The sequence below is a fragment of the Dermacentor silvarum genome, chromosome 2, assembly GCF_013339745.2.
Source record: "Dermacentor silvarum isolate Dsil-2018 chromosome 2, BIME_Dsil_1.4, whole genome shotgun sequence".
In the NCBI taxonomy this organism is placed as follows: Eukaryota; Metazoa; Arthropoda; class Arachnida; order Ixodida; family Ixodidae; genus Dermacentor; species Dermacentor silvarum.
Window position 1 is genome coordinate 122,401,339 of NC_051155.1, and position 21,976 is coordinate 122,423,314.

Consider the following 21,976-nt stretch of genomic DNA (forward strand, 5'->3'; position numbering starts at 1 on the left):
GCACACTTCCGCCGGCACGGGCCAAGATTTTCAAAACGCTCGTTGCCGTGATTCGGAGGAGGAAAGAATGAAGACCACACGCTCGGCGAGACGGGCGACTACAAGGTTCCAACACGGCGATGTCAAGGCAATCAGCGTCGCTGCTACCCGCGGACAGGTGTCATGCTGTTCGTTTTATGTTCCAAGCGATAAAAAACTGTGCGAGTTCTAACGACGAGCCTTTCATAACAGACGTGAAACGTGCGTCTGTTCTTTACAGCAGCACACGCAAGCTACATATGCGTCAACGCGCACGCTCGTAACCACAACCAACGTGAGGCAATATCCCCGAACGACGCGCGGTGATATGGGAGACGCGCCACGTGTGCCGATAACGCGATGCCGGCGTTTCAAACAATGCCGCGAACACGTGGCCACGTGCGCGATGTAGGACAGTGCGGAGATCGTTATAACGATCGCTTCAAAACTGCAATGCAGTCAAATCACGACCGCACATCAACAACAAAGGCGCATGGAAACGCGTCGAACCAACCAAAAACGATGATACGATGATGAATCCAGGTTTCGTTGAAAGGCGGAAGCGGGTACGCACCAACGGCGTGCAGCGTCTAAACTCGCCTGTTGAACGCGGAAACTCCCAAGTGTATACTTTGCGAATGAATTATTGCCAACTGCTCGCTCATTCGGAAGCTATTGGTCAGCCGCCAACGGCAATTTCGCAGCGCGCCTACCAGCTCCCGCAATCGGCACACGGAAATGAAGGGCAAGGACAAAGCCATCGCGCGCTACCAAGCCGGAATTCGTGCCAGCAGCACACACAGACACAGCCAGCTCCTAGGCTGGCATCGTGCCTTCTCAGCGAACTCGCGCTCCCACCGTCTGCACCAGCTAGATCAAAATACTACACACGCAGGGACGGAGCCAATGACGATCGCAGAAAAGGCACGTAAATATACTTCGCGGGGATTCACATTTGGCGTCTGAAACAAGCACGCGACAATGCCGCGCCCTGCACAACGCCGTAGGCGCAGGAACCCGGGGCCCGCCCCACTGACGCCGTAACTTGCCCTGCTTGCACGGCGCCACCACACTGAAGAACCGTTTTGATGACGAAACTTTCGGTCGGATCACCCCATCGTGTGACGTCATCTGTTTTGGCCACACACACCCCCCTCCTCAGTCGTTGCCGAAAAGAAAACGGATCGAAGGGCGCAGCCGTGAGTGTGGTTCGACCGCACGGGTGCTCGAGAAACAGAACCCATCTGCGACGCAGTTATCCGCAATATACGGAAGAAGGATCGCAAAAGCTCGCCGGTGCGACGTCTCGTTGCGAACTGCCCGCGTTCCGCCAGGACACGCTTGCGGCAAAAATTAACGAAAGCAGCCTTCCCCACACGACACGATCGCGGTGCGTCCACAAGGCAAATTTAAAGCGTCTCAACGAAACCAAATATGACTGTCTCGCAGATCACCCTTGAGCGTACTGCTTTAGGTTACGGTTCGGACGTGTACCCGACAGGAAATGTAAACGAGGTCGCGTCGAAGACGCGACAAAAATGAATGGGAATGAATGAACAACCAAAGCACAGTCTCGCACACACACACACAGCACACGGGTCCAGTCGCACGGAGACTGGGAGGAGTCGCCTACCGTTTGCGATTCTGCGATGCGTTGGTGTCCGCTGACAATGTTCCAGAGTACGAAGAAGTCAGGGAAGCCGGTCACTGAGCACCCGCATGCAAGAGCAGACTGTGAATCACTGACAATCAACAACCACAAACCGGCCACCCTTGTACGCGCGTTTTCGAGGTGGCGTGATCCGCGTACTCTCGTCCGCAGCGCGCGCCGGGCGTCTGCAAGGTCACGTGAGGCGTCTTGTCACACCGCGATTGGCCGCACGCGCCAAAATTGACCAGGTTTTTGTCTGCTTTCTTAAATTTATTAGTAGTTACAAATTAAACGCTTTTATTATGTTTAAGGCATTTATATTGCATTTTTGCGCAGTTTTGAAAAACTTTGGCCTTTGATGAGCATCGTGTCATGGCGACACGCATGCAAGTTGTTTCGTTGTGGTGCCGGCGGTTTGGGGGAGTGTTGCTGATGTTTAATCTAATTGGGTTTTATTAGGGTAACGTAGTAGTATTAGTGATTAGTTAAAAGGAGTATTTATTACGCCCGTGACCATCGAGTTCACAGCCCCAATTCCTGGGGGCTGGTCTATTTTAATCGGTAAGCACACCTTGTCAACTGGTTCTGAAGCATTTGAAACAGTACGGTGAGCTTCTGCCGTGGATGTGCGCCTGTGCTCTAGTTCAGTCTTCCGAATTTCTCATCGGAAGGCTCGCCCGAAGCATGTGTTACTTATAAAAACTGCTTTTAATACGAATGTAACGGGTAAAAAGATCACTGACGCGTCAGCGCGACATTTAATGTGATCGCCGTCAGTAAGCCCACGTCACTCTTGCAGATGGACATATTGACGATAATGTTCAAATAACTCGCCGATTGTCACCTTTTCCTTGTTCCTGCCGCGCTTGGTCATGCATATGATGTCGACCAGCATTGCCCGCGACCTTATCGCTGCTTGCATTAGTCTGAAGGCAGGCTCATGTGCTTCCGTGTTTAGTTGAACTGTTTCAGGATACCTCGGGATCAAGTCTGAGTTTAGTGTCTCTTCTTGATCGCAGTTGTTACCACGGTAACTTTGCTGGTTGCCGTCTTCACCTCTGAATGAATATAGTAACAAACTAGCGACATTTGTTATGTAATCAGGGTCAGACCTAAACGCAGCTACAGCATGCTGTGTTAACGTACGCTACCTCTGAAATATGCTTGCGTCATGTTTCGGTCGTGGTATCGTACTGTCGTGCATGGAGGCCAGATACTATCAATTAACTGTGTAGTTCGTCACGATTCAGAACCACCGAGATCACGACAGAAATGCATGTATCATACGTACAGTGAGCGTAGCTTAAAAAGCTCAACAAGGTGACCATAGCCATCTGTGAATTTGGGATGCCAAGAATAATTATTCATTGGAATTAAACCTGCACCTTTGCCCACATACTTCTGCCACAGGCTGTTTCAGCATTGCGGAGTGCAAACAAAAGTAGAAACAGTACGCACCAGTTTGGTTGTTCATTTACTTAGTGGCTCTAGAAGCTTGTACTGATCAGTTAGTGAGAAAGTAATAAAGGTAACAAGGAAGTATCATAAGGTAATGTGCCTCCTGTGCTAGTAAGAGGCACTTTGGAGAGTCATTAAAGTACAGTAGCAACTGTCATTTGTGCAAAATTTAGCATAATACAGTTACATTCACATCAGTGCAGCTGTAACCATGCATAAAAACGGTGCTACTAGCAAGAACCCCCACCAAATAAGTAAAAAAAAAAATAAGAGTGGCCTATGTTGGTGCCAAACATGCCTAACCGAAAAATTGCAAATTACGTAGTAAGTATGCAGCTGTAGCATTATACATTTACGGTGTAATTTACTAATTGAGTTGCACTGGACCCTTTCACTTTCTCACGTCGTTATCAGCATTGTTTCCTGCAGCCTTTTGGTATGCTGACGAATTCGGCCCTTCAAGCTTTGTATTTTTCGATGTACTCGGTGGCCGTATCAGTTCCTTTGTTTATGGTGTCCACTTTTTACGCAATCGCTCCTTGTCCTTCGCTGATAGATCTGGTTCCTCGATATTGTGCGACATGGGCTTACCAGTGGTGCCATATATCTCATATCCCATGTCTAATGCACAGTTTGGCACAGGTGAGCAGTCTGCCTAACATAGTATTAGAAGTGGGCTTCACTGGCCTCGGCTCTTTTGAGCGACATGTTAGATGTACACGGGCTCAGGCATCCTGGATGACAGTCAGGCCCTGGCTGGGCTCAGCTCAGAAGGATTATTTTATCGGTTGGGTCGGGCCGGCATCAGGGCTCGATGCCACTGGAAACCTACAGTTTTTCTAATGGCTAGAGATGTTCCCTGGCCTAGTGCTCGGCTGCTTGTGGGGATTCTCATCTTGAATGGGGGGGGGCAACAGTGATTTCTAGGCATGGTCACTGGGTGACCCTTGTCCAACCACAGACGACCTTGTTGAAGAGCATCTGCCACGGCTTTTTGAGGCAGACCATGGAGCTGCCACCGGGTGGTTACCTGCCGGTAAAATAGGTACAAGCACGCTGCCGGCGAGGTGCTCGGCCATTACGAAACCTCGACACTTGGAAAGGGGTTTATTCCCCAACCCGAGGGTGTCCCCACCTAATAGGTGCTTTAGGAGGCCACATAGGAAATTGCCACTGTTACAGTGTCTGGGCCGCTCCCATAGTGGCCAAGTCATAGAAGTACGTACCAGATGAGCATGCACCACAGCCACCCAGCACCAAGCTGAAAGTACCTCGCTGAAGAATAAAAGTTGAAGAATGAAAGCAAAAAAAAATGAAGAAAAAGCTTATGGTGATTGCATGCACTCTGTGCATCAGTTTAGGCAAGGCATTTATTGCTGTTTGCAAGGAATGCTGTCCTTGTTTAGAAACAATTTGCAAGTAGAGCGCGCAATGAAGGGGAATACGATTTCACTGGGAAATGCCTCGCTCACTGTAAACATGTGCTCCAACACCGCAGACATGGCCAATGGAAACCAGAGTCTGTTGCGCACCCTGTGCTTTTCTAAACCATATGCATCTTGTATGAAATGTTTCTCAAAGTACATGTTTGCACTATCAATGATGTTTTCCTGTTCCACTGCAATCTCATAACTGTGTATTGACGCTGCCCCTTATGGGCGAGTGTGCTCTCGCCCTCCAACTCGTCTTTCGCTGCGCATCGATGCTGCTCCGTTTCATGTTTTTCGAGAGAATGTTGACCACACCCCTCATGTTCACCGCCTTCCAATGTGAATGCACAGTGCGTGCACTATGCTGCAAGAAACCAAAAGCAGTGGCAGCATTGTGAAGCCATCTGTGGGGTGCAAGCATCACATAGAAGCAAGACTAAAGGGTTGTGAGCAGTGGCTTAGTGATTAGTGTAGTAGGGGGTATTGCTGTTGAAGGCAGGGGGTAATGGGTAATAGGCTTGCGGTCTACCCTGCAAGGCAACAGCCAGCAGCAGCCAGTACCCACAGAGTGGGAGGAAAGAGAAAGCTTCGCTGTTAAAAGCCACAGAAAATTTACAATTACTTTGTTTACTCAATAATGCTCATTGTAATTAATTACTTACATGTAACCAGTTACTCTATTGACGAGACAGGCTGTAACAGGCGATGCAGCTTCGAGAATGTGAATTTGGTGAACACTACAGTAGAATGCACGAGATCATACTGTGCAGCAGCCTCGTGAATGCACATGTTCAACAAGCCCAGGGCTTCAGTAATTGTTTCCTCATTGAACCGGGGCAGGTATATCTTGATAGCGAAGGCCACTTAGTATGTATGAAGAGCTGCGGAAGACACACTGAAAGTGCCAGGCCAGCCTGTTTTGTTTACTGTATCTGTGCGATGGCAATAAAAGTTCAGAGAAAAGTAACGTAGAAGTAATAAATTGCTTATTGTGTGATTCATCAATTACTTTCTTAGGCAGTAATTGGTAATTGTAATCAATTACACATTTTGAATGAAGTAATTGTAATCGGTTATTTTTTTTTCTGTAATGTGTACAAGTCTGCTGTCTTGCTTGCAGTTGTCGCTGAAAGTGCCAAAAAGCAAGTATTTTAAACATATCATTGCTCCACAGTAGCAACAGGAGTACCAGACATGATGCCAATTGCCACAAGCGTGTTTGCGCAGCGCAACCAGCGCACTGCTCTGACATAGGCAGTCGTTGCAGATTAAGTTAAAATACCAAAAAAAGACAGACAGACGGTACTGGGAACAGCATGGGTGCTGCTCTCTCTTTTGTTGGTGTCTTCCTTGCGCTCTCTTAATTCATTTAATGTCACGAACCAACTTGCCTAACAATACGTCTTGACATTTGCTGTCAGTTGCACAAAATGGCAACACCAAACACATATGTGAGATAATGAATGTCACCGTTTACTAGCACTTAGGTCACCTGACTGAATAGCTGAACCATGATATTCAACTGAGACGGTGATTCTGCGGAGCCCATCCAACAAACGACATCCCAGCTGCAAAGGCATATACAGGGTGTTTCAGCGAACACTTTCAATTTTTTTTAAAGGTTGCCTGTGGTAGATAGCACAATTCTAGTTAATCAGCTGGTCTACTCGAAGTGGTGAACATTACTTGCACAAGACATTGAAATGCATAATCGATTAATTAACAAAAAATCACTAATTAAGTTTTGAACTAATTACCTGATGGCCCATATTGCAATTTACAAATTGTAGCCACGGAGTTTGCAAAGCGGATCCACTTGGAACGAATGCTCAGGATGACACCAGTTTCGAGATATTAATTCCTAAACTTTGCGGAGAAAATGCATTGGCGTTCTTGTTACTTGCTTAACAAGTTAAAAACTTAATTAGTGAATTTTTGTTAGTTAGTCAATTATGCATTTCAATTTCTTGTGCAAGTAATGTTCGCCTCTTCGAGTAGACCAGCTCATGAACTAGAATTGTGCTATCTGCCACAGGCAACCTTTAAGAATTTTTGAAAGTTCTCTGAAACACCCGATATAGTTGACATATATAGTTGAGTTCATAGCTGCGTAGTTGTCAGCATACGGGTATACCCAGCATCTGTCCCCATTCTCAAACACGATGCAATTCAGGTTTAGGCATGTTTTGAGAACATTGATTTGGGTTTGTGGTTCAGTTCCAGCCGAAATTCAGGTTCAATACCCTGGCGCTGGTGTGTATAGCTGCATTGCTTGCGGTGTCTTCCCTCATTGGATGTCAAGTAATGTTGATTTATGTGCACGACACTTCACTTTGATAAGGTCATGGTGCAAGATAGGTTCCGTTTCTTCACCTTTAGGTGCCTCGACTTCGCTGTTTACCTCCATTGTGCTTTTCATATTAAAGTGAATAGCTTTCTTTCGCTCTTTTGGCCATTTGCGTAGTAGGTCGGTAGTAGGCATATCTGTGGACAGTGGTTGGACTCGGAAAGCAAAACATTTGTTTGCACTCTCTTTGCTCTCTCTCTCTAGCTGGCTCACATTAACTCTTTTGCTTGTGCATTCATCGGGCTATTCAGTTACATTGACACCGTCAGTGGTTTTTGCAAAAAAATTTTTTTGTTATTGATGTACTGCACTTTTCTCTTTAGCATTCTCATGAGGCATGAGTCTTGGTGGGTCGCAGTGATTGCTGCCTTTGTGCAGCTGTAGAAACACAGGTCTTTCCCGTGGTGTGGAATCAGTATATTTGCAAGAAATTTGTGCGTGTGAAAAATTCTTGTTGCTTCTAACTGCGATCACACTGGCTCCATCTCACTGGATCCCTAGAAAGATGTCAAGGTAATGACTTACCAGTGGGTCATTACACACAGAAATTGGGGCTTCAAAGAGTGCTGCTTCAGGGAAAGCATTAATTGTGCACCTAAAGGTTCTCAAGAAGCCAGCTTTATTCCTGTCTGCACATTGAGCTCATGTGTGCGTATAGGTTAATTGCCATTCTCCTGCAGAGCAATATTGATCAAGAATGGAATGAAAACTTTTCTGTCTTGCTTATATCAGCAAAGGGAACATCATCGCATTTACAAGAGAAAGTCGGATAGATTGACTGCCATTATTAAACAAAGCCATGTTGATGAAGAGCATCACAAAAACTTACTCTTGTGCTTGTGACTTTAGTGGTGGTAGCATTATTGACTTGGTAAAAGTCGGCTTGTAGAAGTCCCTTCTCTGCTTATGATAAAGTGCACCTAACATCCAACTGGGACATGACATGTGCTTACAAAAGAAAGCTATGAATGTTTTTCAAGCCTTTGTAAGTTATTTGTAAGGTTCGGAATGAGAGCTAGCATATCAGATTTTCGTTTCCTTCCCAGTGTGCGGCCACATTCTTGCGTACCTCCTATAGGAGTGAACCATGCTGCACACACTTTTGCACTCAGTCTTTCTTCAATAATGGCCATGCATGTCTCTCTTTCCCCACTTCTCATTTCTCCTGAGCATTTTTCCTGCTCTTTGCAGCTGTTTGGACAAACAGCTTGCTGCTGCCATGCCTGTTTTGCAATGCAGAAGCTCTGACTATTGTGTGCAGATTGACATAGATGCAATTTTGACAGCAGACGTTGCATGCAGATAGTTGCCCTCTCATGACTTCTAATTGCCGGGAGCCTTGTGATATATTAACAGGTGCCCACTGTCATCGAGTGGCAGCAACTTGGTATTATGTTGATAGCTATGTTTTCAAATACGTTTTGTGCATGCTGTGATGAAAAACATGCAATATCACAAATTCTGGAGGGCGCACATCTGTGCCATTGGTTGCTACATGTGCCGACTTTGGTGCTGAGTTTAATATCTTACCAGTGTGAACATTAAAGGGGAATGTGCAGTGTTTAATTTTATCACTCCAAAGTGGTGTCCTGTGGAGGCTCAGTGCTGTGTAGTGGTTAACTGTTTAATGTATTATCTTCATTATTTATTTCTTGCTGATTACCTCAGGGCATGACTTAAAAGGGGATATATAAAAAAATGAAAAGGTACTGATCTTAAGTGAGATGTAACAGGCCTGTAAGTATCACTCATGAAATCCAAAAACCCTGAACACACAATTACATAAGAAGGAGTTACAAAAATGATTAAGGGATTGACTTTAAGTGCATTTTAACAGGTATGGACAAGTTTGATGAAGGAAACAAAAGTACACTGGTTCCGGAAGGAATAGAAAACTGGCACTGAACTGCCCATAAAAAAATATGTTTGACATGTTTGTGTCACTTTTAGTAAATTGTAGCTGCATGTAAATTTTGTTTGTTGTAGATGTAGTAACTGCATAACAAAACATTTCTAGCTTTACTGGCTCTTGATTTTGTATTATGCAGTGTAGCTTGCAGAATGCTGGAAACTTACTAATTCTGCAGGCTTCAGAAACATTCTTATCATGAGTAAATCTCTTGAACTACAAGAATTTATAGTTAAAGAACAGCTTTCAGAAAAAGCATGAAATTTTGTGATGATCGAGCCCTTTTTTCTGGACCACTTGAAACTTGGTGGGCTTGTAAAAATTGACTAAGTAGCTCTATATTTCTTGTCATGCAGTGTATGCAAACATCTCATATGATTGTGCTGTATCAGCCAGCTTAGATTTATGATATGGTCGGCCATGCTTTCCTTTCACAGTATCTTATAAACGGGGACTCATTAAGTCCTTAAGTTTGTTTTTCTGTGGCTCTTTCCTTGTTGTACTCATTGCAGATATTTTGGTCGGTTCGGTGATCTGTGATCAGTTCCTTGTTGATTCTACTCTAAAGGAAACAGGGGCTGAAGTTAGCCATCGTTTGTGTCATTTTTGTCTGTAGTTCCTCCAATCTTAATGGTGGTTTCTCGGCAGTCTAATGACTCTCATCTCAATGCTTCATGACCTTTAAAGACAGGGATGGGAGTATCATGTTGCTTGATGCATGATGTAATAGACCATGCAGGCTGCTTCTTTATCTCTGAGTATAAGCTTTGGTAGATATTCAATACAAGAGCACAATTACTGTTGGTATGCTTAGTGACGGAAATGTTATGCTTGTAAAAATGGGCCTCATCAAATTGACCTATCTGTCTAGCATAATTAAACTTCCATTATGACTGCATGCTGCAACTTTCAAGGGCTCCCATTCGAGTCCTCATGGTCTAATGGCCAGGTGACAGTTGCACATTACTAGTTTCTTAAGCTTGCTTACAATGGCAGTAATTTTTGTCATGTGATGTACTCTGTCGTGGAAAACTACATCAGGATACGCTGCTTAGCACCTGTATTGCCACAGGATTATGCAAAGAGCAGATGACGTACTTGAGTAATGATAAGAAGAGCAACCAACTGCTTGCTCTATTTCTTTTCCTTTTTTCTTTTTCTTCCTGTTTCTCTTGCATCTTCTAGCTACTCCACTGCGGCATGTTTGCATGCAGCAAGCAAATCTGGCGTGAGGCTTGTATTCACACTGCAACCGCTTTATCTCTGTTGCACTACGTTTGACGATCAGGCGATATGATGAGTGGGACATCCGTCACAGACGAATGGAACTGCCCACGTCTATGTTGCTGTTTTTTTGCTTGCGCCTCTTGCATTTTCATGCTACGCAGTTGCATCTGGCTCATGCAGCATATGTTTTGAGCTTGCATGATTCGACACTGCTTTTAAAAGTAGTACAAACGTGGTTGCTGTGTAACCTGAAAGCTCCGCTTGTGTTCATTACTGCGCTCGATCACATAAACATTTGCTTTTGTTGAAAAGTGAGCACAAAAGCTGTGGTGCAGATATTATACCGATACATTCAGGAGCAGAATAAAAAGTGCGTTCTGTGTCAAGAGTTTATGAATTATGTGACCTGAGAAAATTTAGTTTCCAAACAGACTGTCACCGTAGCCAATAGAACTGTATGACAATGTGCTGTTAGCATGTACATACTAGCACATGCTGGAAGTTGAGATGCCTGGCTAAGGAAATATTCAGCTTTTTTCTTTCTGAAGTCACGCAATTGATAAACCTTTTTGGGGCCGCTGTACCTCATTTTAAGAAGTTAGAAGTTATGTTGCTGTATCTCCTTTGATTATGACGTTTCACTTTGGACCACAGAACCCAGCTAGCACAAAAGAGATACATAACGTTTTATAGCGTTTATCCGAGACTATAAAAACGGCTTAATGAAGACCTGAATAAGATGTGCTTGTTCTCAAAACGTTGTATATGCCGGCTAATGTCAGGCTTATTATATATATTTTTTTAGACCATCTAGAATATTCCTTCAGAACATTTTCAAAAAGCCGGTCTTGAAAGAGAATTTGGAATGACTGAAATAATTAATTTGCCTGGTCTATCAATATCTAATTTCTAAGCACCTTTAAGACCTCAAAAAGCTGGTCTAGAAACAATCTTGAAAAGCACATCCAGACACATATAGGCACTTGCGCTCAACTTTGCAGCATCGAACTTGGAGCGTTCAGTGTAGAGGTGCTTGTGTAGATAAGTGGGCATGCCTAAATTGTCTTTCAACATATTGCAACTTATATCGAAAGATATAAAAACACAATTGGGTTACAGTGTGAGACAGACATGAATTTTTCTTCTTTCTGGGGTTTTACGTGCCAAAACCAGTTCTGATTATGAGGCACGCCGTAGTGGAGGGCTCCAGATTAATTTTGACCACCTGGGGTTCTTTAACGTGCACTACAACGCAAGACATGAATTTTTAAAGAACATATGAAAGTGGCGTGTACTCAAAATATGTAAATACGACCAACACTGAATGTAGATCATAAAAACTTACAATATAAGCATGGCTAAACATTTTAAAAAATGAATGTAGAAAGTTTATTATGAACAGGCTGTTCGATTAAATCTTGACATGCGTATGTAGATTTTACATTAACATGCTACTCATTTAAATTGAAATTAGTGACAACCTATGCAGTGACAGTGGAAACTGGTCACTTGTGCTTCCTGTGCTAGCAATGTGCCTGCTTGCCTTTCTCACTCTATGAATGGAAGAATATCTCTCAAAGAAGACAAGGGGAGATAGTGTAACTGTGTTGATGCCAGTGCACTGTTGGAGAAAGGTCAGCTGGCACATTGCAGGAGACCAAGAAGCAAAGGAAGTATGCACTTTAGACATTATCACAAGTTATCTCAACTGCTGACCATTTAATATTCAAAGAACCAAGCCCAAAGTACCGTGCATTAGTCTGATTCTGCTAGGTGTGTTGGCACATTGCAACCTTATAATAATCACGTGTTCAAATAGACCTTATGGCATGGCACAATCTATGCAATTAATCATGTACGAATCAATTTCACATTGCCATGGGTCACTTAGCTACGTAGATCACCCATCCCATGCAGCAGCGCCATGTGCTTTCCAGCTCTCAACTTTCTTTGTGCACTGACATATAGTGCGGAACATCTCCCATTACTCTATAAAATGTTACAAGGTACACCTAGGCTTCGGAGCACATCTTCAAAACTTATGGAACTGGATAGCTAAATAGCTTGTTGCCCGGCTGAATGAGTGCGATTACTGTATTAAGCAAAGTAACATGCAATATTTTGAATTCTTACTCATAATTTTTCTTCATGTTAAGCAAGTAGAGCAGTTCATACTGAGGAGCTTCTTAGTGCAATGGAAGCACAAATGCCAAAGAGCACCTGCTACAACGCATGCCTGATGAGTGATCTATATTGCTATGTCTTCCATGGCAGCCGATAATTATCATTTTTTTTCTTGCACTTTCAGGTCAATTAGTACAAAACACTTAACTAGCAAGATGAAATGTGCGAGCAAGAAAAAAATATAAGACAACCACGATGCAATGAGGTGGCAGGTACATAGCATCTCAAGCCACAAACAGCGACGGCCAATAGCTTGAATATAAGCTATTAAATTTTGCCTAATACTTTCAACCCAAATTGAACTTATAAAGCTAGCTAAAGCAAATTTAGCTGAAAAATTCAAGTTATTAAAATGTATATTCGACTATATAAACTTTCTATAAACTATATATAGTTTCGTTTTATTACTCGATATTTAATTCATCGTAAGGGGTCCTGCCTGCAGCTTTTACTTTGGGACCCCTTACGCGGTATTTCGAAAAAATTTTTATTAGCAGTGACAGCGTGTCTTCGTTTAAATTATGTCCTGCTTCCAGATTGTCGTTTAATGACATGCCTTTCTGCATGTGTGAAGAGGCGTCGAATAATACACGGACTTTTGTTGTCGCTCGGTCCTCTCGAATAACCACATGATTGAATTGAATTGAAAACATCATATCACGTCACTTCCAGCACCTTGCTTAGGGAAAGGCAACTATGGTACGAACAAACCAATGAACTGTGACTGTGCCAATGGGCTGACGATGACAAACTTGGCAAGGCAGCACGACCGGAGCGGTCACACGAGCAGGGAGAATAAAGTTAGTTTGTCCATGTATCTCGACGTGGCAACATCCCCTTCTCCGCCACAATGGTGACAGCAGCCAGTGGAACAAAGCATTCTACACGTTTTCACGTGCATCCATCACTCATGGAGTTGACCAAGTCCCCTGGCTCTGTCTATCAGCATCGCGCTCCAACCTGAAAAAACTACAGTTCACTGCAACCTCGAACCACTGCAGTTCCCCGAGTACTGGCATAGAAGCCCTTCCATCTGGTTCCTAAAGCTGTAGGAGTGTTTCTTAAGTGCATGTCATCACTTCATACTCCCTCCTGCTCGGCACTGTGATGGCCCAGAACCACAAACACATAACGCTTTTCGGTCATTCGTGTGACGCTTACCTGAAACAGCAATACCACGTCGCTTACTCGCTGCTGCGAAACCAGGATGCTAGATGCTAACGTTCTCGCAACTGCTCCGCCTTCCCTAGCCGCATCAAGTATTCCCACTCCTCCAGGTTTTAGCGCCATGGCATGATTTCTATCACTGGCCAATGCCACAACCATCTGTGCATGATGTAACTTTCGCCACGGCACCCAAGCAGATCCTGTGTGCGTCAGACATCCTGACTGCACCGCCTCGTGTCAGCAGCACTACCACGTCCACCACCTGGTTTCAGCGGCCAAGTAGTCCCTCCTCCGACATCTATAGATGTATGTACAGTCATACAAGAATGCGCCACCGACGCCATCAATTCAGTAAACGTTTGCCCGTCCATTCATCCATCTGTCTAGTGCACATATAGCCCTGTTCTCACGGCCACCTTGTTGCTCATGAGATTTCATGTGCCACCATGTGCGCACTCCACGAAGTCGAGCCAACGTTTGTTGCAGTGCTTCTTTCACACTGCTGACCTGCTCACCCATATTTCCCGCGACGCTGCAGCACTTCAAAGCTCTTGCTTTTCTGTGGGTGGCGCCTGTTGAGCCGCTGCTTTCAGTGCATTCCTTGGTCTACTGCTCGTGCTAGATCCACAGGTAATGTGCGAAATAAACTCATTCAGGCCGCCAGAAAGTTGCCCATGCAATTGCAGTCTACTCCCACACCTAGCATTTAATTTATGCGGCGCTCCCATGCAGTGTTGTAATTACACACTAGATCGCACCGATTTCATCTGCCAGCGTTTCCAGCTGTACCCTGTCATTCTGGACCTTTTCAGCTGCGTGGTCATTTGCACGGGACACTGCCATCCACCTTGTGCTCTGAGTCTATTTCTTCGATGCACCGCTGGTGTGTTTTTTTTTCTGCATCCCACCTTCATCATGCCGTCTCGACGCAGTGCTGCTGAACATCCACAACATTGCGCCGTATACCCATTATGCGGTTCTCATAGCCACCCTCCAGAATTCCCATCAATCAAACCAGTGCCTGACAGCTGACGTCCTTTACCAGCAGCAGACACTTTATACTCAATGTTACCTCCTTCTGTTTTGACCACCCTCTGCCCTGTTCAGAATTTCTGAAGCAACTATGCTGCACTGTGCTTTCTGCCATGACTTCGTCTCTACTGGGGGGGGGGGCTCTGTGGCGCGCCGAAGTTAGGCAAGACAGCGCGAGCAAGTGTGCGAGCAGGGAGAATAAAGTTAGTGGGTTTTTGTATCTTGACATGGCAACATTCCTTTCTCCGCCACTGAAAAAAATGATTGGACGTGCGAGCCAGCGAGCAAACAAAAAACTTACGAGTAAGCAAGGAACTGAGTGAACAGACCAACAAACGAACAAGTGAGAGAAGGAACAAGGAAGCGAGTGAATGGGAACAAACGAAAGAATGAACAAGGAACGAGCGAGCGAATGAACAAGCGCAGCGGGCGAGGCATCAGCAGTACGTAGGCCCAAGTTTGCAGCAGTTGGCAAAGAAAATGCTCTTGCATAAAAATGAGCGGGTTCTCCTTCTATAGTTTACAGCATTTATGACGGCCATTTTTTCAAACTATCGCTCGAGCAACAGCTAAGGCATAGACGCAAACGTTTATACGGCTCAGACGGTTATGTGCACAAAAAACTTAGTGCTGACAGCAAGCAGGAATGGGTATGCCTTGCTCATCGATGTCTGTTAGTGCACGTGCATGAGCGTTCTAAGGAAGAGAGAATAAAACATTTATTATTGAAAATTAATAGCCGTTTTGTGGTCGGACCTCCTAGTCCGGAAGACCATTGGCTTTTGCCGCCGTCCGGGCTCAGTTGACCAGGGCGTGTTGCTGTTCTGGGTCCGAGCTGGACAGGGTCGCCTCCCACTCGACCGTCGTCGGATTATGCTTGGCCGATATTTGCGGATTCTGTTGGCACGCCCAGACCATGTGGTATAACGTGGCCGTCTGGGAACAGAATTTGCATTGCGGATTGTATGTCATAGAATCTATCTTTGATAATACATAAGGATTTGGAAAGGACAATGTTTGTAAGCGTCTCCATGCTACCTGCGTTGCCTTATCTAATTTGGGATAAGGCGGGGGTAAAGTGCGTCTACTCAGCCGGAGGTGTTGTAGGATCTCAGAATATGAAAGAAGGGGCTGAGGATCGTCCTGGTCAGCGAAAAGTTGTGCTGTGGAGCAATCGGCGGAGCCCCGGTGTAGAAGTTATCGGGCGGAGGCATGAGCAGTCTCATTGCCTTGAACTCCCGCGTGCCCTGGTACCCACAGCAGCTGTTTCCACTGACCCTCTTGACGATTGGCCGCAGCCTGTTGCAGTATTGAGTGTGCGAGGTGGCCGACTTGACCTCTTGCGAAATTGCGATACGCCGCCTGGGAATCCGTGAGGACAAAGGTGGCTCTTGGATTACGCATGGCTAAGGCTATACCGGCCTCTTCCATGGCTGTGATGTCTATTCCGGTGGCCGAGATGCAGTCTACCACCTGTCCCCTGTGTACAACGGTTGCCGTGGAGCGGTTGTGCAGGGGTCCGGTGGAATCTACAAAGAAGGCACCTGCATGATCCGAATACTTGTCGTAGGTTTTGGCTCTGGTAGCTCTCCTGTTTTCGTGGTGGACGGGGTGCATATTACGTGGCAACGGGCGAGTGATGATATCCTGCTGCCATTCTGGTGGTAGTGATCGCTTGCTGGCGACCTGAGTGGGTGGATTGATGCCCAGTGCTTCTAGCGTGGTGCGACCTGCTTTGGTGCATACGAGCCGAATGACTTGGTTCATGTAATGAGCTTGGAAGAGTTCTGACGCTGTATTATAGATGCCCATTTCAAGGAGCCTGTCATTCATGGCCCATGGTGGTAGAGTGAGGGCTTTCCGATTTTTAAGTTGGAGTAGACGGTCCAGTTTGAGTTCGTCCTTTTTGTGAACGCGCAGGTACGGGAAGCCGATGGTACGCGCAGGTACGGGTACCGATGTTGTTTGTATAGGCAATGTACTACGTATTGCTTTGCTTTGTTGCCTGCATTTGTATGCTCATATATTGTACTTCCACCCTGCTAAAATCCCTTTGGGGATTGCAGTATCTGTAAATAAAGTGACACGACTGATCACAAAGGCCTGTACGAGACGCAGTATGTCCGCTTCTTTAATGCCACGGTGTCGATTTGCAATTCTGGATGTCATTCGGGAGATATTGGTGCAGGCAGTGCGGAGCTTTTGAATTGCTGCGTTGTTGCCCTGATTATTAATGTATGCTCCCAGGAAACGGATAGTGTCCACTTCCTTGACCGGGTATTGATGGAGTTGGATATTCAACGGAATTTGGTTGCCACGCTTCCTAAATACCAGGAGTTCTGATTTAGTAGAGGAGCATCGAAGTCCGCAAGCGAGGCCGATACGCTCTACAGTATCCGCTGCTCGTTTGAGTGGTTCTTCCATCTGTCCCATGCTGCCGGTGTTGTCCATATAGTGATATCATCTGCGTATAGAGTGTGCTTGATTCCGGGTATCTCGTTGAGTGCCCTAGGCAGGTCCAGTAGTGCTGTATTAAACAGCAGTGGCGAGATCACTGCCCCTTGCGGTGTGCCAGAGTCCCCCCTTGTGATGGGGGCAGATTTTGCATCGCCAGCTCGTATGGTCACGTGACAGTTGTGCAGGAAGTCACGCACGTAGTCGTATGTACGCTGTCCGATTCCGATTCTAGACAAGTTGGTCAGGATGGCTGAGTGCCGGACATTATCAAAGGCTCCCTGAAAGTCAATCGCCAGAATGGCGCGCTCCTGGTGCGTGGCTCCGCTGGGGCGTTCCCAGGAAAGTATAAAAATTGGCTATTGCAAGCAACAGTAACAAAATCCTTAAGCCCACGACGACCTATGTCTGCTTCAGGTATTCGCTATAAAACTCCGAAACTGACGCCCTTAAATGAATATAGTCATATATTAAGGTGGCACTGCTAGGATAACAACGTAGCAGTTCTCATCATTTTTCACCGTCTACGATAAGCTACAACGCGTGTAAAAATATGTGTTGTGACTGCTCCCAATTTCACTTATTTACTAACAACACAGAATTCGGTACATAACCGAAAAAAGGCTCATCGAAGACGGCCAATACTTAAAGTTCCTTTGTGTGCTTGACACAGTCCACAATATGGTGCATAGGCACTCCGACAGCTCTGCCTGCCACACTGCCATGACCTGTCAGTCCTCTAATGGCTGCAGACCAAACAGAATAAGCTTTGACCGGCTGCCGCTAGAGGGCCTCCAAACAAGTGACGTATACCACCCAGAACATGGTCTCAAAATGGTTAAAAAAAATAGAACTAATCTTATGAATAAATTTTCTAAACATTATCAAGAGCTAACTAAATTCAATCTGTCTAGGCAAAAATGTCTCTAAAACATTAAAAGTTGTAATAAATCTGTTTAATTCGTTTTATCCCTTAAAATGACATGTTTAAAACCTTGTGTGCTACCTGGGATAGCATTGTGACGTTCTACTTATCTGCCAAAATGTATGCACAGAGGAAACCGAAAACTTCTTTCAGAAGCTGGACTAGGCATTTTATTTTGTTATAATTTGCTGTGATGCATAGCAGCTGAATGACTCGCATCTAATTTACCCTTGTTCGGGAGGATTGACGGTAACGTTTCCTTTTTATAGAATTCTGGTATTTTTTGCGTGCTATGCTTGTGTGCTATGCTTGCGTGCAATGCTTGCGTGAAAGGTCTAAGAGCTCCGTCCTTGCTCTCTAATATCTGTCTATTAAGTAATTGGCCTTTTGTGTTGAATAACTAAAGTTACACCTGTAAAGAAATGACAGTGCCCCTATAAAAGATGTTTGTTTTGTATAGCAGTATTGTCCCTTATCATTATTGTTGTTGAGATATATTCCTTAACTTGCCCAAGTGTCATGTGTATTCTGTAAGCATTATTTTGAAGCGACTCTTCTTCATTTTTCTTCACCTGCAAATTAGAAGTCTTTATCAGCAAATCAATCAATGTGTTCACGCTTACCTGAAAATCGAATGTCTTTATTGGCAAACAAGCAATGCATACCCTTTCATGACCATCCATCCAGTTAGATGGTGTCGCAATAGTGCTTTATCCCCATGTTTAAAGGACCACCGCAGGGCTGTAGTGGATAGACCTTAAAATAATTACGGGTCACAATAGTTCACTGACCTCTAGCGGAGCAAATACCGCCCCTCCCCCCTCCCTCCCCGTCGTCCGGGCCCCTTCCATGAAAATAGAAAGCTACAGTGGTACGTCAATCGGCTAACACATGGCGCTGCCTCAAATTCCTCCATCGACTATCAGTAGCGCATTATCTTCCTTTTCAATTCTACACCCTCACCGCTAACACTCTCTCGCTCGTTACCTCACCCACCCGCCTTATCTTCTCTCCCCTTTAGAAGAACCCTACCTATATATACTGTGCCGAGGAGAGCATATGTCACCTTGAAGAAGACAAGTCCACTTGTTGAAACGTTGGCTCCTGCTCTCACCTTGTTCTCGTGTTGCTCATCGTCTTGAATTGCCATCTCCCGCATTCGCCGTGTTTTCCTTGCACTAACCCTGTAATTTACAACATATTTTAGATTTTGCATCTCTGCCAATTACGGTGACACCATTCTGCACATTTTTTCCCGCCCCTACCAATCTTACCTAGAATGGCCATGTGACCTCACTTAGGCAAGTGATCTCATTGGTTTCCCTTTTGAAGTCACCTGCAGTAGATATGTATGTAAGCGTACGATTACATCGGAGAAATTTTATGCCAGCATGTCAAATCTCAAAATGCACGTAAACTTGCATTCACCAGGATTGCAAAAGAAAGAACTTAAGTAAAGTGGATGCACAATACATGTAGCACGTAGTAGAATTTTAAACAGGCATGCTGTTCAATAGGCAATACACTGGCATAACATGACAAAGTGTGCGTAGAAAGCAAGACATCATGGTACTACAAATGAGGCCGTCAATCAGCTGATATGGAGTGTGGGGAGCTGATGGTTTAATCTTGAATTTTATTTGATGTAAGCGGCACTGGTGTGAAATGTTAGCTGCTAAATTATTAGCCGAAACATGGGGCTGAATGACGAAAACACTGGAGCAAGACATACGTTTTAAGATAGCACTGTTTGGTATTTTAGTTCTGTATTCACTCTCTTGCATGTACTGTTGTCAGAGTTTAGTGAGCAGGGTCATCAGCCTTAGCAATACTGGGGAGTATAGTAGGTTATCAATATCAAATCAGCTGTAGGCTGTAGAATTTCGAATCTGAGCACAAAAGCACTAGGTAGTTTGATTCTGAGTCATGGCTGCATTCTCATGAGAGTGATATGAAAAAAATGTTTGCGTGCTTAGATTTTAATGTTTGTTCAGAAATCCCAGCTAATCAAATTAAAATTTAGCCCCCTACTGTGGATTCTCTCACACCCAATGTTTTTGTTAACTGCAGCTAGTTGTTGACTATGCATATTTTTTGTTCTCATCTGTGCAGACCATGCGGAATCTGCCTGTCTTACTACTGGGCATCTCGAGTGCAATCGTCGCTGTCGTGCAATGTGCACCCCAGAAAGCTATCTCTGTTACATTGGACTCTAAATGGAGCAACACACCTCTTCACCTAGAAGCCAGGTGAGTGGTCTAGACATTGTTTTCACTTCAGCTCTGCTCTATTGCCGGTCTCACAAGGTCTTCTCTCTCTTTTCTTTTTTTGGCCAGTCTGGCTTTCATCTTATCTCCTCGACACTGTGTCAAGTGGATTAGGCAACATGTTACACTCAGTCTGCCTGCTGCAACGATAAGCATAACGTCAAAAAACGGAAAAAAAAAAAAGAAAGAAAGGCCAGATCTTCATTTCTTAAGTAATCTGGCTGCTTAAGTATTTTCCTTTTTTAGCCAGTGGAGTGTTGTTCAGAAGAAGAGGGGTGCACAAGACTTGTCACTGCTCTCATTAACTTTTCATCACAGCTACACTTGTGAATTCTTCTCTCCAGAATTGCTTTATGTTGAAATGCTGATACTATTCTTCAAAGGAAGAACTGTATTTACAGATGATCTCTTTTCTTTTAGTCTAAGTTTTCCAACATAACTTACCAGAAACATAGATAAGCATGGATTGGTTCAATGTAATATACTTGGTAGAGGGGGCTTTAGAATTTTCCAAGCTGGTTGCACAATGCCAAGGTTCCGTTCTATGGGTTAAAGAGCTATTTTTTTTTTACCCTACCTCATGTATAGATTAGCATGAGGCTATGGAATGGCTATCAGCTGTAACTTAGTGCTCACAAATACTTTGCTATTGTCGCTCTTATTAATAAAAGCAAGCAGACTAGAAGCCTCTGTGCAATGCAATTGTTCTGTTCTGATGCTGTAATTAATGTTCCGTGCATTGCTTTTTAGCATAACCATGCAAGCATTTATTTCCATCTACTGCACCAAAGAAATGCTCTGATTTAAGAGCTTATTTGGTCATAAGTTAGGTGAACTGCTCAGATTTATTAAAAGCTGAGGGCTTTGTAGAGCGGAAATGTGTCAGTTGGTTGTGGCACACAGAATTGACTCATACTTGTGGGCATCGTGTCAACCATTTTGTCACTTGTTTGACACTTGTGTACACCTGGACGCAAGCACTTATAGACATTGAACTCCAAAAAAGCAGAATTTTTTTTCAGCTTTAGAGTCCTAGGCATTGGTCAGGGTATGAAATGGGCAGGCTGTAGAACACGCAATACTTGGGGGGGAAAAAAAATAATTTTAAATCACCTTACACATTCAGAACACACATGCCTTATGTATGTTGCTAGTTTATCCTGTCTTGTTTCTTTTCATGTAATGTTATTTCTCTTTTCTCATTGTTTTATATTTAATGTGATATTTTTTAATAAATTTAGTTTTTGAATATGCTTTTGTCTCTGTATCCTTTTAAGCCTGCGTAGTAAGCCTTTGTAGTGCTAACACAGTCTTTGAAGTATGTCGCAACTAGTATGCATTCAATCCCATTTAAGGTCCAAGCCTCATTTGTCTCTCTCAAACATTAAACATTGGTTTGGAGCAGAAAAGAAAAAAATATATATGGTGCATATTTGCTTTTTCTTCTTTAGTGAATTCTTTGCCGAGGAAAGTAGTGACTACTTCTGGCGTTACGTGAATGACTTTCAACAACTGGACCTTGCTGCATTCTCTAACAGTGAGTCATATCATTGTTTACTTTCCTCCACATGTGCAAAACATTTTGCATGTCTGCATCGTGAACATTTTAACCTTAATGCTTCTTCATTTGCATGTTCATTTCCTTCTACTTAGTAGCTTGTTTGGGAAGTCTTTATGCCATGTCATGTTAAAGGAATTTAGATTTTTTTTTTTTCGTTTTTTCTTGTTTCGCATGGGACATTCATCAGGATGCTGCTTTAGAAGTTGCGCAATTTCATATTTGGAATTTAAAATAGCAAGGAAAGACGGGAACACCAGTAAAATGAGGACACAGACATGGCGCTGACTCACAACAAGGTTAATTCGTCATAACCGCGGAATATATACTGGCACAGTCGATAGCAAAA

The 21,976-nt window shown here is 44.2% G+C and overlaps 2 protein-coding genes across 2 annotated transcripts in view; one reads left to right on the forward strand and one right to left on the reverse strand.

The window, feature by feature from the left end:
- LOC119441723 (fatty acid CoA ligase Acsl3) overlaps positions 1–1,812 on the reverse strand; it is a 46,564-nt gene extending 44,752 nt beyond the window's left edge. The window contains exon 1 of the mRNA XM_037706327.2: positions 1,652–1,812. The gene's annotated coding sequence lies outside the window, so the exon portion shown is untranslated. The remainder of the gene's footprint in view (positions 1–1,651) is intronic.
- A 226-nt stretch (positions 1,813–2,038) lies between these two features.
- Positions 2,039–21,976, forward strand: part of LOC119441725 (UDP-glucose:glycoprotein glucosyltransferase 1-like) — a 196,616-nt gene continuing 176,678 nt past the window's right edge. The window contains 1 exon segment of the mRNA XM_037706328.2: positions 2,039–2,230. The gene's annotated coding sequence lies outside the window, so the exon portion shown is untranslated.